This window comes from Coptis chinensis, chromosome 5 (genome assembly GCF_015680905.1).
Source record: "Coptis chinensis isolate HL-2020 chromosome 5, ASM1568090v1, whole genome shotgun sequence".
NCBI classification, from domain to species: domain Eukaryota; kingdom Viridiplantae; phylum Streptophyta; class Magnoliopsida; order Ranunculales; family Ranunculaceae; genus Coptis; species Coptis chinensis.
In genome coordinates, this window is record NC_141460.1 from 91,135,450 (window position 1) to 91,155,952 (window position 20,503).

Below are 20,503 nucleotides of genomic sequence, written 5' to 3' on the forward strand. Positions count from 1 at the left end.
CTTGTATTTGAGTACTGACTCTCAATACTGGGCTGCAAGTTACGAGACAAACTATCCACTAGTACAAGAAAGAATCATCTGCATCAAGCTCGACATTCCCATCTTCAGGAGGAAGCTTGAAAACCCAAGCAGTTACAGTATATGAACACAAACTAGGATGACTAGAGAATTTCAACAGGGAGTGATGAATTTGCCCTCTTTTGGGGGGGGGAGTAAAGATGGTGGCATTGTTACAAGCTACAAACCCTCATCTGTGTTGCCTGATTATTAGGAGCCATTTAGCAGGGTATAAAGTGGACACGACATGTGGAGGGGAACTGGGCTGGAAGTAAGGGTGTCTATGGGTAGTTTAACCGGAACCGGAACAGAAAAAATTATGGTTCCAGTTCTTATTTTTAGGAACCGTTTAAAAATGAGAACCGAAAAAACCATACCATATAAAACCGGAACCGAATAGTTTTTTAAACAAAAAAACCGGGCCAAAACCAGAACCGAACGTTATCGTATTTTTAACTTAAAAATATCGAAATAAAGATTATAAAAACTCAAAACGTTTATTTATATATTACTAAATTTTATTTATTAGTGTAATATGTAGTTTTCATAGTATTTAATATTATAAATAATATAAAAATATAGTTTACAACCTTAAATATATGGTTTTATTTAACTTATTATTGAATGACATTTACTTAAATCAATATTTAAAAAATGACTCGTTTGTGCAAAATTTTGTGTTTTTAGTACAATTTTTTAATAAGATCAATAAAAAATGTGTATAAATAGTGAATCTCTTAAGAACCGAAATGAAAAACTGGAACCAGAAAGAACCGCTAGGAACCGATGGTTATAGATATGGTTCTACAATTTTAAGAACCGCAAAGAATTGGAATCAGAATCGGAACCGAAACCATAAAATTAAATGGTTCTTAATTTTTACAATACTAAGAACCGGACCGTTTACCCTAGCTAGCTGGAAAACATTGCATCCAACAGTGGAATCTCTCAAATTCTTCAAAAGGTGCACTGAAGAACGTAGCATAATTCGATTACAAATTGTAACTTTTACTTCGTTCTTCACCGTTTAATAGGATTCAAAATGATGCCGGTCAATTTCCTTGACCCAATACCTCATATGTCGTCTAAATGTAACATTTGTAATGGATATTGATTTTTTTTTTCAATATTCAAGTGAAAATCCAGCTTCCTCTAAAATTATATGGATTTCTTGTTATTTGGCCAAGGTTATTTTGAATTTTAAGAGTAATCATACATGATACATTCCCCAACGGCCATGTGGTAGCGCCACTACACCTAATAGCTATTCATTATTATCATAACGTATCTCTAAATGTTTATTGAGTTCAGAATTCAAAATCAATTGACTAATTCTCAATGCTTAATTACTTATGCATTACAAACACTAGCAAAATGCATGTGCTCTGCACATGAACGATACACAAAACTTATTAAAGGGAATGTGAATATAGTTAGCAAGAGGAGAGTTAAGTTGCTCCATATTTAACCATAGTGTCTTCTGCAAAATATAATGCATTTCAACCCTCTTCACATCTTATATGATACATACACCATATAGCAGGAATATTATGTGTGTTGGCCCATTTGTGGTTAAGGGAAAAGTGGAAAACGCAGCATATAATTTAATTGTAATAATATGTTAAAGACCATTGCCCACGTATGCAGCCTTCTTATTAAATTTTATTTGGTTTTGGGCAAGACTTATGACTTAAATTGATATATTTTTTTTGATAAAGGACTTAAGTTGATCTGAAGAAAGCTCAAAAAGAAGAATCAAAACGGCAACCGTGATCATGAACAGTCATCAGCATATCGGCCCATTATGATTGTTATCCCACTATGTTTCACTTTTTTACTTGTTTTTTATTTATTATTAAGATGTTTTAAATTTGATTTATATATTTTTTTTCTGGGAATAATCACATTGCTTTAATTGAGATAAAAATAATTAAGTATGGTGATACCTGGGAAATTTCATACCACCTTATTAATGCGAAAATAGTATAAGTTTTCGAAATTATGTTTTGAGTTGCACATTAGTTATTTTTCTTCTTTTTTGATTCAAATGTACACATTAGTCGTTGCAGTTGGTATGCTAAAACTATGTGAACTCACTCGATCACTGGACTAATATAATATACTTATTGAACTAAAAAAATGTATATAGATATTCGCAAGAAATGATAACTTGCTCACATATTGTCTACTAAATCAATCTGACGTTAAAAATAAAATAAAGAAACCATAATAATTTCTAAAAAAAATGGAAAGAAAATACCACAAGAGAATGTAATCACACCACCGGTGTTTTTGTAGATCAATATGTTTTTTCACAATAGAAATATATGATCTCACATGAGGAATAGATCACATTGATCACTCACTGGTGTTTTTGTAGATCAATATGTTTTTTCACCAGTTGTATAAACTAGTATTACAACCTACAATCTCACAAGTCTCTCTAGTCCTTCTCTTCTCCTTTCTCTTCTCTCTTTCTCTTATGGATTCTCTTTTCTTTTTTCTTTTCTTTCTTTTCTCTCTCCTTTCTTCCTTTTTATTCCCCTCTCTCGTCCATGGTCTCTCCTCCTTCCACGTATCGCGGCAGTTACCTTGCAGTTATGGTTCCGCTCTCCATCTCTCCACGTCTCGCAGCACTTCCAAAACGGTTGGGATACCGGATCAAAATGTATAAACTAGATCTACAATGCAACAATGTCTCCCCTCTCTTTATACCAAGATCCGGTCCCATTGTTACCACTAACCTCCTATGTCATGTATACGTCCTATACACCAGTAGGCCTTTTAAAGCATGCTGCAGTAGCATCAATTCAAGGTGGCTGCTGAAGTTGACAGAGTTACATACATGAAAGCCAAAACAACAATATGAAAATAAAATACGATACCAACGGGACCTCAACAGTGTAATGTCAGTATAGGGTATGTAAGAGAAGGTGTTATTTGATAAAGCAGAAGTGCGCAAAACATCCTCTCGAAGTGGAGATCATGGAGTCCTAATAAATGCTCATTTCTTGCCTTCTAGGTGCAAACAGAAATGTCAAACCAACCAGTAAGCCCTGACATCCTATTGCAATGGATCGGTAACTTTCTGCAAGGGCAAAACAAATTGGTTATTGTATCGTTCAGATATCAGGCCAATTATTATATTTTCTATCACCACCAAAATATCACATACAACCAATACATGAACATAATAAAATAGAACGAATACCAGTTCCCATGCCTAACCAAGCTTAACACTGGCTGTTATTATCATGGCCCAAAATGTGTTCCTCTTTTTGGTCCACCAGCCAGCCTGCCTCACAGAAGCTTCATAGACCTTTAAGATTTGAGGTTATGTGTACTATGGAATAACCTGTTGCTATCCATAGACAAAGTTAAGACAAAAATGTCTTAAAGGTACGACGTAAATATCACAGGATGCCTTGACTATTCTAGGAGTTTCATCTAATATAAGCTAATCTAAGTGCCACAATATACATCAAAACACATTCAAGCACAAAACACTACAACAAAACACTTTTCCTACATCTAAACAGGCTGTAAGTGGCATTAAATCCATGGTTTACTCGGAATTTTATCAAAGATCGACACACACTACTCTAAGATAGAGTGATACAAAATGAAGAAACATCATATCATGTCGTGTCATTGAGTGGGTATGGATGTTATAAACCAACAAAAATAAGGATATTTAGAAGTAAGTTACATAAAATTCATTGTAATTCACAATACCACTCCCATCTTGGCTGGCTTTAGCCCACACCTCCTTCGTTTCGTTAGCACTAAGTCCATGAGGATGATCCGACCAACACCAAAGCATGCACTATCATAGGAAAGTTACATGCAACAACCTAAATGACAATGTAAAGAAAACTATAAACATATGACCTGCATTACAATTTAATTTTCAGCTACTTAGGTTGAGTATGCACCTGCATCCCATAGGTTACGTTACTCCTCATGATTATATCCTCCCTGTCCAGTAACCCACAACTTCAACTCCTTTCTATCACTGCCAAATAAAAGAAGTACTATATTACACTGGATGGTAAGCCCATCATGTCTATCCCTGCCTCTTTTATCATAGATGCTTCTAGGAATTCCTTCTAAATAAAATAATGTTTTCCATCACCGCTAAACCATAGTTGGAGTTTCGAGTCCCTGACTAATCACCATGAATCAACATGAATGCATTTTACACAGCGGCCGTGCAGAGCTGGAATTCTAAATGCAAACCGAAATACTGGCCAGAGCAATTGAAGACCTGCCAAAGCAAATTTATTCCAAAGATGGATACGAAGCATGTTTACATTGTATTTCAATCATCATACAAACGTTAATAAAATAATTCGTACACAATATTATAACCAACAACTTCATGACATCTCTCGTGTAAAAAATAAGATGCCATGCATTTATAGACATTAGGAATTGTGTATAAAAATTATGCAAATAAAGTAAACATATAATGAGCGTTTAGTCTCGTAGGTTTATAAGTTAAAACATTCAGTAAAGACACGACAAAAAACTGCAGCTCAAAGCACATAAATTAGAAGTCTGCAAGATTCAATCAACTCGAACCTAATGCACAGATGCATGGTGACGGTGGAGACACCTTTTAATTTAAAGAGAGAAAATAAACACAGAGAAACTCAAAGAAGTACCTTCCATCCTCTTCTTTCTTTTGAACTCAAACTTGAGGTTTGAAATTGAAGGGGAGAGGTAGCAAAGGGAAGAGAGAGAAACCATTTGTTATGGTCCAACACTCACATTATATAGTTTAGGAAAACTAATTCTTATACCAGGTTGTTCAATTATTATTTACAACGTGAAATATCATATTTAACGCTGCAATGAACAAAGGTGCATGGAGGGAGATAATGGAAGAGGGGATAGAAGGCAAGTGGTTTCTTGTAGAAAATATTATGAGTTCAATCAGTGAGATTTGAAAATCAATCATCTTAACCAAAGATCTAAAGTCAATTTTCTAAGCAGATGTTTCGAAAAATTGCAAATAATATTCGCCGAGTGAAAAGGGGTATGAAAATCATACTAACATTATACTGTAATATTTGTTCATGTACTATAGCATCAAGCAGGCTACAACACGTAAAGTAAAAATAGATAAGTAGTTCATTTGAATAGCTTTCAAAACTAAAAAGGAACATCTCCTTAAAGTTTCCAACCTTTGCTTCTTAGAAAGAAGTATAGATCAAAAGGAAGTCCTATAAACGTAGAAGAACACTATCTATCTCACATTATTTCTTTTTATCATAGTTCAGAAGTTTATGCTAGCATGTCTTTTACGTCATGTACGCAGAAGAAGTCAAAATGATGCTAAGAGATAATTTTATTAGTCAGATATTACCTCTCAAGGTCGAGACAACAAACTGAAAAGCAACCTCTTCATAACCTTATTTCCTTGTACATCTCATAATAATGGAATTGTAGAGTGCCACATCCCATACATATACGTCTTCAAATAGCCAAACCGAATCATCCAATCTGCTGCATTTGGAAAGCATGTCAATAGCTAAAGCACTCAAAGAGTCGTAGGAACCAAAGAGTCTTACAAAGACACTCAAGACAATGAATAAACTTTTTCGTCATAGAATAAGTTTCAGCAAGTTTTATTTAATAATCGCAAGGTTGGAAGACCTATAAAAAATTAAGTAAATTGCAAAGAAAAACAAATGGCAAATAATTTTTTTTACTATCCATTGAAAAAAAAACTTTATTATTACCCCAATCACTGTTTAAGTAATTAATGCAATAGGCCGCATGGCAGTATCTGTCATCAATGGTCTTTCTTGAGCATTGAAAGCCTATACTTCCTGAACCTCAAGCACCAAATCTAACATTGAAAGGAGTACTCCCGTAAATTATTCAAAATTTGCAACTATGCAATTTGATAGACGACGTAGCTGACCAAATCTTCCATATATAGAAAGCAAAGACCTAGGAATAAGTACTAAGTCATCTAATTCAACCAGACAACAATGATTGTTAGCTTGAGACACGCCAATGCAATCTCTCTTCTTCTTCTTCTTTTTTATGGCGTTATTGATTAAATAATTATGCTGAAAATCTGACCATTCTCTCTATACAATGAATTAGTACCAGCGAATTGCATGCAGTACATGCCAAAAACTTGACCAAAAAAAACAAATGAAGTAAAATCACAAAACATTAACTAAAAAAAGAGAACTAAAGAAATAAACTATGAAATTATTGACTGTTTGCGTAGGTTACAATTTGGCTTTCAATAGAGCGATTGGTACACTAAATCATAAAAAATTACAACTTTCAATAGTCTTAAGTTAAGTGTTGATCAGCAACATACATTATCAAAGTCGTACAAAAACATACGTATTGCAATTATACGAAGCCAAAAAACTGATGCAAACAGATTATTACAAAAGCAATAAATATATTACAAAAACTATTTGCAATCGATACCGAACCTGTAAACTTTGCTGCTTGAACCAAGGTGACTCCTTGTAATGTTTAAGATGAATTCATTTTTTTCTAGAAAAAATATAAATAAATAACTATTATAGAATACATTCTCAGTAGTACCTGACATCACCTGGATAGCCTGCAATGACATAGAGAAACTTCTGAAATGACTCACTTTCTTTCAATGATGGATTGATCCCAACCTTAATCACTTCTTCATGATGATCTGAAGTCACCTTAACTATATTCACAATAACAATATTCATGAGCTTGAGCTTCTAAAACACATCATACAAAAGTAATGAATCATCAGGTATGACCGTAACCAGCTACATTAAACCAAATTATATGGAGCAAACTTAAATTGGGAAATTGATCGACAGTCAAAAAAACCCACTTTGAGATAGCAAAACCGCCTTTTGTAAAATATATAAATAATAAATAATAAATAATAAACTCAAATAAAAAAAAAAAAAAAAAAAATCATATGAGAAATTACATACCTCTTTCTAAACTCTCTTTCTCCAATAATCATGTCAGAAGAAAACGATATCTTCAATGTTGATATGGTGTAGGAGTCTTATTATATGTAGCAACATTGGTTTTCGGAAGATTGCTTCCTTTAGGAGCTAATTCTTTAGCTGCTGCTTCCCTTCTCTTTTGCTTTTGCTCTCTCCATTTCCTCAGTTGAGCTTCAACGACTGTCTTAGCTTTTTCAGCTTGCTCAGCCTTGTTCACAGCGTTCTTTGCAACGAACTTGAGCTCCCTAATCTCAAACTCTGTAGCTTCAAGGTCCGTCTTCAAACCATGCAATTTGCGCCCCGTATCAGAATAATCAATTAAGTGTGATGTAACATGAGGTGATGATGGTGCAACCCGGTTCCGCTCCCTCGACTTTACGGACCAAGGATTCATATTATATTCCTTCGCTGAAATTGTAACATGGGCTTCACTGTCATCTCTTTCGAGTTCTAGATATTAAGTATATGCAGAAGCTTGGAGATTGACAAAGGTAAAATTTCCTAATCCATCTTCCGCTTCTTTTTTTCCGTTTGGTTTACCAAGGTAAAGCTCTCAATTTCTTCTTCTGTATCTACTTTCTCCATTTCTCGTTTCAACCTTTTCAGTTTCCTTTTTGGCTTTATCTGCTTCCATTGCTAGTTGTTTCACAACAATATTTTGTCCAAATTTAACACTCTTTGCCCTTTCTTCGTCGGCCTCAGCTGCTGCAATCATCGCCCTCCCTTTGTGAACATGTGCTTTAAGTAATGCAATTTCAACCTGTCTTGCGGACTCTTTTCCACCGATTTCATCAGTATCACTCTTTGCCTTCAGTATTTCACTTCTAAGCATATCAAGCTCATGATTCAAAAGGATGGATTCCTCTTTTGCACTTTTTAATTCTACTTCTGATTGCCTTAGCTCTGTTTCCAATGATATCATGTAACTTGCTTGATCAGAGCTCTCTTTTTCCAGTAGCTTTAGCTCTGATCTTAGTTTGTCCAAGTTATCCATGGCATTAGATGCAGCTTTCTCCAATGAAGCATGGAGCTCTTTTACTTGTTCCAGTTCTGATTGTAAAGAATCAATAAATAGGGTCCTCTCTGACAAATGATTCTCCAAATCTTGCATCATTTCGGTTCGTTTTCTCATCTCTTCCAACTACTCCTGAGCATGAACTGCTGCCACCCGCAATTCTTTCTCTTTCTCTGATAAAATTATAGAGTACTTGTTCTCTGCTTCAATTGCAGCCACTTTTGATAGAAGAACAACATCATTAAATTCAGAGACGCACCTCAAAAGCTCCTCGGTCTTTTCCTTCTCCATGTCAACAGTTGTTGCCATTAATTCCACTTCTTTCATGGCAGAAACCTTTGATTCCTCAGCGGCAGAAAGTTCAGCTTTAGCATTGCACAACTCTTCCTTAGTTGCATTCAACTCATTTATTACATGGATGAGCTGCTCTTGAGCGTCTCCAGCTTCAAGGAGCATATCAGACATCTCCTTGACCTTGGACTCAAGTTTGTCAATCTGTTCTCATGCTACTTTGGAATCTTCAATGGCTTGGTCTCTTTCAGCCTCACAGTTCTTTAGCTGAGCAGACAGTTCATCAACAGTTACATTATATGATTCGAGCTTGAGAAGAGCTCGCTTGTAAGCATATTCTTTTACTTCCACTTGCACCTTGTAGTTGGCTAAGTCTGTTAGCAGAAGCTCCTGATTCTCAGACCTCATCTTACCTTGAAAAATGAGGAAAATCAATTGTCTTAAATCATTAATCACGAACAACATCTGAATATATTGGGTAGACCAACATCAAGGTCGATCCTGTCACAGTAATAGCACATTAATGGTCTAATTATACAGTTCCAACCAAGTGTTAACCATGAACTCACATTAAACTTTGTAAATTGTACCTCAGTAGTGCTTATTGACATATGCTTTCTTTGATCATTTTTCTGCCCAAACAAAGAAAGTGCAGCTTGAACCGATTCAATTGATTTTGTATCAATTTCACCCATAGCTTGCTATTTTAAGTTCAGTATGAACCTTGCGGAATTGAACTTGAACGGCAGTGTGAGGGCTGTAACACATACAAATAATACTTAGGAGTTTGGATAGTCCTGAAATTAATCCGATAAAGGTTTTGAGCTGATATATATCATATTTAGTCATAGAGATTATATATATATATATATATAGTAAATGGGAACAGGGTGAATACCAAAAGAAGGTAGAAAAAGAAATTCTTCAACAATTGTAACATAAGATTGGCCACCATATTGTGCCTTCGAAGAATGAAGACACCCACTGACCAAAACATGCAAAAACCAAATTTCACAAAACTCAAAAGTCATTAACACTAACCTGATGAATATGGAATTGGTACAAACAGGACACTCGAGCAATTCATGAACGTCAGTACGTAGCAGGAGGAATAGTTGTTGTTGGTGTTGAAGCAGTATTAAGATGTTGTGAAAAAAAGAAGAAAACTGATGATTGCAACGATGAGATAAAGATGGAAAGAAAACTTTGTTAGTTAATTTCGAGCCTTTTCAGTTTTGGAGAAGAATGATCTTGACCAAATGAAGAGAAGGGTCAATGTTTTAATGGTGTTGAAAATGTTGAGAGTGAATGAGGGGAGATTTGAGAGAGAGAGAAAGACGTTTGGTTTCCTAGTAATTGAATTCGGTATTAATGTGAAGCGTAACTCGCGAACAATTGAATAGTGACGTGTAGTTGATTTTCCACTTGAATTTACACATGAATTTCCACTTAAGTTACTATGTAATCTTAAAGGTATAAATGGTAGTAAATTTTGAAATGACGAAGTAGTCCTTCTTAATTAAAGACATTGAATAATTTGGTTGAATATTTTATCAAGGGTATTTAGTGGTAGAAAAAAAGTTGGTCCAATTTAAATGTCCATATTAATTATGGTGTACTCTATTAATTGAGATGTTTTATGACGATGTCCAATTTCTTTCTAGCATCCATAATATCATATTTGGATTGCTATTGCGCTAGTGCCTGACTTCTTCTCTATGTTGCACGGACGCGGACACTGACGCGGGTGCGGACACAGACGCAGCGACTCGGTTATATCTCAAAAAAGTAGGACGCGGACGCAGCAAAGGACGTGGAAATTAATTAATATTTATAATTTTATTTTATATAAATAGAACATTAAAAACTAAATTAAATATATCAACATTCATAAATTTAAAACTATTAAAGATAAATAGCCACAAAATTAACTTTAATATTTCTTAATCAAACTTTAAAAAATGTCATAATAACAAAACAAAAAATAAAAAAATTGAGTTTTTCAATATTATTTTGATTTATTTTTTATTTTTTTGGGTCAAAATCTGCGTCCTGACCATGTTGACCGCGTCTTGACTGCGTTTTGACCCATGTATGGTTTAGTTGACTGCGTGTTGATTGTGTTGACCGCGTCCGACACGCGTCCATGCCGCATCCGTGTCCGATGCGTTTCTGACGTGGACACAGCCCATTGGTAGGTGCGTCCGTGCTTTAGAGCTTCTTCTATATTTACCGTCATGACTCATGATAACATGTTCTGAAAACTAGTGGATGCCTAGGCCCGACCCAAAAGAAACATTAGCATCGCCAAGGCCCATGGGAAATGCTTCTAGAATCTTGCCGATATATAGATAGTTGTGACCGGGACATGTTGCCCATTTGCTTTTTTGTCACTTTTAAGTTTTAAGCGCTTCTTTTAATTCCTTCATGGCCACCTCTTCTTCCAGCAAGAAACCTCGTCATTCACCGAGCCCATACTCAAATCTTGGTTTGTATATTTTGTCACGTACACATTTTTAATACTGAATATCCCATTCCCCATTTCAGCCTCTAACTAACACTTCTTCTTCGATCTTCTTCTTCTTCTTCTTTTTCTTTATTTTTTATTTTGTTTACAGATCAAAGAGTATACAGGCTTTTCAAAGCTGCTTCAAGAGGGAAGTTAAACCTTTTCAAAGGTTAGATGATTCTTTATTGATTACTACCCATGTTTCTTTTATTTATAGTTAGTTTTCTTGGAGTGATGTATGTTTTTGTGTCTTTGTATAGATTTAGCTGTCGATCTTGTTGAAGAAGAAAAGGGGGTTCTCAAAACCCTAATGGGGATCACAGATAATGAAGGTCGTAATGTTATGCATTTTGCAGCTGCGAATGGGCAAACCCATATATGCCAATATTTGGTGAAATTAGCCGAGGATGTTTTGGATGTCACTCAGGGGCGGCTCAAGATAATCGGGGGCCCTAAGCAAAGTTCAAATAGGGAATCTTCTATGATTAATATATACTAATAAAAATTGTTACATTTTTTTTATTTTTTTTTCTCACAACATCTTATTGATTTGTTTACGTTATTTCATATGATCCCAACTTTTTCTTTTTGTCTTTCTTGAATAGTCTTCACACAAACTTGAAACTTCAATTGATTTATTTAACAAAAAATTGCAAATAGAAAGAGAGAATGCAGAATAATTATATACCAAATAAAACAAATATAGAAAGAAAGAGAGATTATAGGGAAAAACCATAAAAGGCAAAAATATGATATAGATAAGATTGAATTGTTGGCGTTATATATACTTGAATATTTGTTATAGGGTGATGAAGAACTTTAATAAGTTATGGAAGCATGCTACTTTTTGTTGGAGAAGGCGAGGGAACCGAAGGAGTTTAAGTGTTTAACACTACTTCAACAAATAAAAATTGTTACATCTTTTTTAATTTTTTTTCTTACAACATCTTATTGATTTGTATACATTATTTCATATGATCCCAGTTTTTTCTTTTTTCTTTCTTGAATAGTCTTCGCACAAAGTTGAAACTTTAATAGATTTATTTAAGAAAGAATTGCAAATAGAGAGAGAGAATGCAGAATAATTTTACACCAAATAAAACAAATATAGAAAGAAAAAGAGATTATTGGGAAAAACCAGACAAAAAAATAATATAGGTAAGATTGAATTGTTGGTGTTATACTTAATTATTTGTTATGGGGTGATGAAGAACTTAAATTATATTAGTTATGGAGGTGTGCTATTTTCTGTTGGAGAAGGCGAGGGAACCGAAGGAGTTTAAGTGTTTAACACTACTTTAATAAATAAAAATTGTTACATTTTTTTTTCTCACAACATGTTATTGATTTGTTTACGTTATTTCATATGATCCAAACTTTATCTTTTTTATTTCTTGAATAGTCTTCGTACAAATTTGAAACTTCAATGGATTTATTTATTTAACAAAAGAGAGAGAGAGAGAGAGAGAGAGAGAGAGAGAGAGAGAGAGAGCAGAATAATTCTACACCAAATAAAACAAATATTGAGAGAGAGAGAACGAGATTATAGAGAAAAACCATATAGAAAGCAAAAAAATAATATAGGTAAGATTGAATTGTTGGCGTATATATACTTGATTATTTGTCATTGGGTGATGAAGAACTTTAATTAGTTATGGAGGTGTGCTATTTTTCGTTTGAGAAGGCGAGGGAACTGAAGGAGTTTAAGTGTTTAACACTACTTTAACGTGATTTTATGGTTTCCAGCCAATGTAAAAACATTTATCCAACAGTTAAAAATAAATGAAAAACAATAGTGGCTTTTGGTTTTAATTTTTTTCTTTATTTCAATAGCTGGATTATATTGTGGGGGGCCTTGGGCTACGTGCCTAAGCGGAGGCCTACTTTGCTATATAGTTGAGCCGGCGGCCCTGATGTCACTAATAAAGATTTTATTGATTGTAAATCAACTAATGGTGAGAACTGTCCTTCAATATTAATCGTATTAGTTTTTTTTATGTTTGTGCGTTGTGTATTGTGTATGCAAAACTAGTGTTTAACAAGTGATATCTCAAAGAAATAAGTGTTGATATGGAATGCCTGTCAATGTTTGATTTCCCTTCAAGCAATGATGAAAAACAACGTAACTGTTAATGGTTATGATGTTATAGGTGCAACTCCCTTAATCTGGGCATGTATGGGTGGCCATTTGAGCACTGTGTCATACCTTTTCCGAAAGTGGCGCTGATGTTAATGTAGGGGATGAGAAAGGCTTCAGCCCATTACATTATGCGGCAGAAAGAGGTATTTTCTTTGCTAAAATTTTCATTGAAATGACTACTGATATTTAGGATAAATCCAAGTGCTTACAATTATTGTTTACGGATATATATTCCTACACCTAATATTGCTCCGGTATGGAAATAATTTGTAACTAGAAGTCTAGAATACTGCCATTACATCTTAAATTAACTATTTTTTTTTCTAGAATAACTATTTATTTCCATCTTAAATTAACGACTTGCTTAGATATTACTGACTAGTACCAAAAGTAGCTACACAATGTGATCACTTGAACCATAAAGTGCCTGCAGGTAGTGTAGCATTCACAATAAAAGACTGATTGTGTAATTAATAAGATATGGTGATACAATGTTCCCCTTCCTCTCTCAGCGACAGATGGCCATGACATCTTAACTTTACATGACATCTTAAGTTTACATTCTCTCTGTCAAAGAAGCCCATGGAACTCAAATTTTTTCTATGGTTTGAGATATTCACTTGCATTTGTTTAAGTACAGAATCTTCAAATGTGAGGAATAACAGAAAATTTGCGTACTAGTGATCAGATGAAACACTATTTATACTTAGTGATGTTAATTTTTTCAATTGATCACTTGTCAAATCCCTGGGATGTACACATGCAGGAGATGAAGGCTTACTCCAATTCTTACTTGCAACGGGACTTATGAATGTGGATGGCCTCTCAACTTCTGGAAGTCCCTTGCAAAGGGCTGCTACTGTAGGGGAGGCTGGGGCAGTAAAGCAGTTGCTGGATTACCATGCGAATGTAAGTTTCCTGCTCTGGGAGAAGGCTTGGAAGTAGTGTGACAATTGCTTCTTCCTTTTTCGTTGTACATTAATTTTCATATCTTGATACTCAATTATTGTTGTTCTTTGCAGACAGAATTTTATTTCTACAATGTCCATACTGCCTTGGGGGCAGCAATTGTGGCAAAATCCATGGAATCTATTGAACATTTAGTGGAAGTAAGAAAGTTATTAGTCTTATTACCCATTTCACATGCACAACTGCATAAGATGGTCAGTAGCTTATTAGGTATTAACTGTTTATTTATCTTCCCAAATGAATGAAAACATTATAACTTCCAGCTTCATTGCGAGTATGGCTTTATTTCTTAAATGCAATGTCTGATTGCACTCACTTCTGTTAAAGCTTGATGATATACTTTAAAGTTATGCTAAATAGGTATTACGTATATATAGTCCTACTTACACGCTTGATTATTTCTCGGTGCCTATGTCTAATAAATACTTGGTTTGATATTGACATTTGGATAGGCTGGTGCTGATGCGGATGCTATTTCACGTGGTGTAACTCCGTTGGCTCTGGCAACTTCTCAAGGAAACATTGATATTGTGAATCGTTTGTTGAAAGCTGGAGCTTCCCCAGATCTTAGAACCTATGCTGTATGGGAGATTCTCTCTCTCTCTCCTTATGGTATACGTACACACTGAGAGGACCTATCATAATTATTTTTTTATTTTTTTTAACAGGTTTGGCTAAGACCGGTAGAAATTGCAGCTTCAAATGGTAATGCTGAGCTTGTCAATATTCTCTTTCCTCTAACGACTCCACCAATGCCACCGTCTTATGAATGGAGCTTTAGAGGAATAATGAGGTACTTTTCTGTTCCTAAATTATCAAACCCAAACAAACCCGACCTATAGTAGAAACTGGTTAATTTCTAACTGAACCAACTTAATGGTTCAGTTTCCGGTTCCAACTGGACTAAGCCCACTGTTAATCCACTTCAAATTAAAAGGACCACTACTTCATTTAAAAAGGCCAAGGCCAAAGTCAAGTGGTATACAGTCACTGATCCGTACGTCCAACCTCTTTATAGAGTTCTCTCGGCAATCTTTCTTTATTTTTTTGTACCATTTTCAACATACAGTTATTATGGAAAAAGTGATGATCCCTAGAGCGAGGAGGGTGCATATATGCTCGTGAAGATGAAGAAACGAGGAAATAGAGCTTTTATGGCGTTCATGTTCTATATAATAGTTTCTGCTTTAGACTATGTTTACTACTGCCCTTTGTTTTTGTGTGGTGGTTTAAAACTAAAGTTTTTGTCATTTTTACTGTGCCTCAGATTATAGTGCATTCTTACGAATATCTTCTAATGCATTTTGAATGATTAAGTAAATCTTTACCACAATGTAGAACATGGTACTGTTACTTTGAGAGTTTGAGTATAAATATTTTTTTCCTCTTTTTTGAAGAATTTGCCATTTTAATGAATTAGCGGCGTACGTGTTATGAAATTCTTTTGGGTGTTGTCTGAAGATCGAACATGATTGTTGGTTTTTTCTATTTCCCATTTAACATGATTGGGTGTTATATTGCTTAACTTGCCCATTGATTGATCTTAAGACACTTGATGAAGATATGTAAGTCACCCAGTCGCCCCTTCTAGGACTTGGAGACCCAATCTCAGTTAGCAAATGGGCTGAGTACGTGTTGCAGTCCAAACTAACTATTCTCCAACAAAGATCAGTTTGTTAACTACTAACTGACTATTAGAACACGAAGCCACTTTCTCCAATCTATTGTCCCTAATCTGTTGTGAAATCTTTTGGAAGCCATATAAGCCATACCTGAGTGATAGGCTGATTCTAGGATTTGAATTTAGGCTTCATCTACTTTTACATTTGGGGGCATGTTCTGCTTGGGTCGTGACTCGTGGCCTTGTTATCTCCAACACGAAATAAGTTCTCTTCTCTCTTATACCCTTCTATAATTGACCGATGTTAGGAGTTAGTTTTTTTTTTTACATAAAACTGTCCTAATTGTATTAATCAATAGGTAAATTCTTACAATCATAAAACAAGAAAACAAAGCTGAAATTAGTACAGTTGAAACAAACCTAAGCAATGTACTTTTTTTCTTGCTCAAAAATACATGGTACTTCTAATTTTTTACAATCAATACATTCTGTAAATTAGATAGGACGGCATGCTAATTGGCCGTGAGAAATGGTGATGTGAGTTGCATTGCAAACTCTTCTCATTTCACATATATGACTAAAATACCCTTAAAAACTAATCAAAATTTCATGCTTAAATTTTCAGATTCCATGGTCTAGCATCATAAATTCGTAACTCTCGTAACACTAACTCAGAGCAGTGGCCCTTCAACAGATATGATTCGTCTGCACCACTAATGTTAGCGATCCTTGATACAGTGAGAATCAACATTCCAGGACAAGTTCAAACGGGTACAAAACAATGAGGAATCACCATAAGGATTGCAGTCTCCATAAACAATTCCTATCCATTCACCAAACCTTAGCTTTTGCACAAATAGTGATCCAAGTGATGGTTACGAGCAGCAGAGCACCATACCAAGAATATCAACCCATCGTAGAATCTGAATCTCCAATCTCTTAATTGTTTGATAACTTATTGTTGATAACTGTGAATCAACTTTAAGGTTTAATTTAATACTCTTAATTTAGTGCAATTGGGGTTAAACACATTAAGGTATTTGTTAATTACGAACCCAATTTGTGTTGGGCAGACTCCCACAAAAAAAACTATTATTACAAGTGTGATATTGGTTTAAAAAAATCTAAAAAAAAAAATTATTATAAGTATGCCATTGGTCTCCAAAAAATTGAATTCGAAACTCCAAACTTAAACGACCCGACTAGGACGTTTGGACTAAGTCCCAAACGACTTGGCCACACCGTTTGGAACTTAGTCCAAACGACCCGGCCACACCGGTCAAGAGCCCAAAAGCAAACTTTAAATTTTTTCAAAGTTCAAATCTCAAACGACATGGCCACACCATCTGGACTGAGTCCAAAACGATGTGGCCATGTCGTTTGGGATTTGGACTTAGAAAAAAATGGCCACACTGTTTGGACTTAGAAAAATCCCCATCGATATGGCCACACCGTTTGGACTAAGTCTCCAACGATATGGCCACACCGTTTGGACTTAGTCCAAAACGATGTGGCCATGTCGTTTGGGATTTGAACTTTGAAAAAATATAAAGTTCTGTTTTTTGGGCTCTTGACCGGTGTGGCCGGGTTGTTTAGACTAAGTCCCAAGCGGTGTGGCCAAGTCATTTGGGACTTAGTCCAAACCACCTAGCCGGGTCGTTTAAGTTTGGAGTTGCGAATTCAATTTTTTGGGGACTAATGACATACTTGTAATAATTGTTTTTTTTTTAGATTTTTTGAAACCAATGACACACTTGTAATAATTGTTTTTTTTTGGAGTCTGCCCAACACAAATTTAAACTACAGTAATAGGACCCTAATTTAATTGAATGAGTTTAGCTATTGAGGTTCGATTAATGTAATATCTTCACATGTTTAAATTTATCATTTACGGCTGCCTTGATTTGTTTAGATAACAACCCTCCCGCGATACCCCACTTTATAGAATTGGCACCCCTTTGACCAATTCAATTGTACTAGCACCCCTCTATTAATCACATAAAAAACACTCACAGCAAGAAGTTGCCGCGAGATCACACAATCCAGAGCATCAAGTTGCCGCGAGATCCCATATCCCACGGAAGGTGGTTGTCGTGAGTTCTTTTTTCTTTTAAATTTTTTTTAATAGCCACAGTAAAAAAAGTTAGTTATCGCGAGATGGTTGTGTTCACTAAAATGGAGTTTTTGTTTGTGTTAATTATCAAGATTCTTCTTCATTAATTTGATCAAAAAATTTCTTATAACATATGAAAATATTTGTCGCGAGATAACAAAATTATGCATCGATTATACATTTTTTTGTCATGGTTTTAGTGTTGTTCTTGGAGTGTATAAAGAAGCTTTAAAGAAGAAAATGAGGTATTCATATGTCGTGTGTGTTCAATATGCAAAATTTGAAGTGAAAAAAAAACAAAAAACACAAAAAAAAAATGTTCCGCGGCAACAGCCTGCCGTGGGATATGGGATCTCACGGCAACCCAATGTCGTGGATTGTGAGATCTCGCGGCAACTGCCTGCCGTGGGATATGGGATCTCGCGGCAACCCAATTATGTAGAACTATAAGCATGTGGAGTGTAAAGGGATCACTACAACAAAGCATGGTTTTAGCAGCGCCATACTCCATCGCTAAAGGCGCCTTTGAGCGTGGCAAAAGATCTGTCGCAACGCACCAGATGGCGTTGCAAAGGCGTAGCTAAAAAGTGTGTCTAAAATACTCAAATGCAACGCCAAAGGTGGCGTGGCAAATGTTCCTAGTTTGTTGCGACGCCTTAGGGTGCTGCTAATACACTAATTCCGTTGCTACTTCATTTATTAAAATTAAATTAATTGCAAAAAATTTTTCAAACTATTTGCAACGCATGGCGTCACAAAAGAGAGCTTGTAACAACTAGGATGGCGTTGCAAAAGTGATACCTTTAGCTACACAACTAGGCGTCGCAAAAGGCAACCTTTTGCAACACTATTTCAGTTGCGGAAAGTTTAAATATTTGCCTACATAGTGCGGGAAATTTAAATATTTAGCTGAACATTTGGCGTGGCAAAAGATGTCTACAGTACTGTAGAATCAAAGCTTTTAGCTACACCAAAATTGTTGCAAATGATATAAACTCCTGTGCTTTATTTGGGACGCATTTAGCATTACAAATGGTGCAATTCATACATATACCTGTACATTTCCATTTACATAATCCTACCCAAAATAATTTTTATAGAACACAGTAACCCTATAACAATTCACTACAAATCATAACAAAATGAATTTCATTACTAAATCATTCAATACAAAAGATCTTAAAGAATTCACATAACTATTTTTTGCGAAAAAACATCGTCTCACATAATCTTAACAACGTTCAACTAAATTTAGACGAATTATTCAAAACTAAAATTCCACAAATAATGTCTATAACATGCTAATTTGAGCAGCATCCACTCGGAGCTTCTTCTTGATTCTACTACTTCTGGCGACCAATCGACCAATCTGGCACAACAAATTAAAAAAAAAAAAATCACGTAAGTAAATTTATTAGAAACATTAATAAACCTAATATACACTCAAGTTGGCAATGCATGTGAAACTATGCACCTCCTATATGCGTAAATTGGTGTCCATGGCTAAAAGCTTAGAAAGAACTTATCAAAGTTATAACTCGATCACATTCATGAAGGTACAGATCAAATAAGAAGACAAAAATAGTCAAAAACTAATAGATTTTGAACTAAATTGTACATGTAAATGCCAAACCATTAAAAACCTCGCGGTCATAAAGTTATCACCAATGAAACAATAAAATAAGCAAGGCTAAACATCAAGTAAATCAAGCAAACAAGCTCAACTACAAAAAGCAGTTCCAACAGATGGCAGAGTCAGATGTAAAGGTATCGACCAACCTATAATGAGATTTTTAACCCCCTACCTATGATTTAGGATTCAAGAAGTCCTGCCTTCGGCTATTCCTTCTATCTCTTGCTACTGTTTAACAGGAGCGGAATATCCTTTGTCATAACCTTTATCCTTCGGCTATTCCTTCTATCTTTTACAACTATTTGAAAAGTACCAAGTTCTACTCAAAGAAGTTTATCAGAAGAAAATTTACAATTTCATACCTCCGATGTCCCATGGCCAAAAGCGAGAATCAGATATAGTGTTTCAAAAATAACAGAGGAATCTATATGCTCATAGTTGTAGAGCTCCCCCAAGAAACGCATATGTGCAATGCGTCTTTGCTGAAAACTATAATCGTTCAACTCTAAACCCAATCTAATCTCCTCCAAAACCTGAAATAATCATAACAATCTATAAGAAAGCTAGGACAAAGTGAAGGTATACACATAACAATGATCAACTGATATAACTGAAGAACTGCAATTAATCACGTTTGAATATCCCTATTTTAAATAGTAACACTTGATTGTCAAGTGAAAGCCTAACTATGAGTGAGTCTGCATGTTGTGGTGTGTGATTGTCAAGTGTCCAAGAGCTCAACTAGTCATGGCCCGGTGGTTGTATTACTAAGATTAAACATATAAACGGAGAAAATCTACCAAAATACATTTATAAGATAAACTGAAACTTGTCACTAAATATTAAATAAAACAATATTAACTTTGAGCAACGAACTAAAGGTAGGCAAGTGCGGGGGAGCGATCATGGTTGATCCGGACTTAATTTGTTCACTTGAGAACTCTCGAGAATCGGTGGCCTAATGGATCGTGGTCAGTTTTAACACACCATATGATGTTTCCCTTTCGGTGAGTAGATGGAGAATGGAGGGTCGATACAACAATTATAGGCACACCATGACCTTGGGACTATTAACATACCACCAGCCATCCCACAAGGAGCCGCTTGTGTCACTTCTCACCTACCTACGGCCACCACCCTCGGGATGACATCTTGCCGATTGTGTCATCCAT

The 20,503-nt window shown here is 35.2% G+C and overlaps 2 long non-coding RNA genes across 2 annotated transcripts; both read right to left on the minus strand.

Annotated features, from left to right (window-relative positions):
- Positions 1–5,432: 5,432 nt before the first annotated feature.
- LOC147500007 (uncharacterized) lies at positions 5,433–7,086 on the minus strand. Its single transcript, XR_015194578.1, has 3 exons — positions 7,023–7,086; positions 6,640–6,755; positions 5,433–5,568 (listed from the first exon to the last, which is right to left on the minus strand). It is a non-coding gene; the product is annotated as an uncharacterized LOC147500007 (long non-coding RNA).
- Positions 7,087–18,830: 11,744 nt separating this feature from the next.
- On the minus strand, positions 18,831–19,864 carry LOC147500008 (uncharacterized). Its single transcript, XR_015194579.1, has 2 exons — positions 19,694–19,864; positions 18,831–19,067 (listed from the first exon to the last, which is right to left on the minus strand). It is a non-coding gene; the product is annotated as an uncharacterized LOC147500008 (long non-coding RNA).
- Between the last annotated feature and the right edge of the window lie 639 nt (positions 19,865–20,503).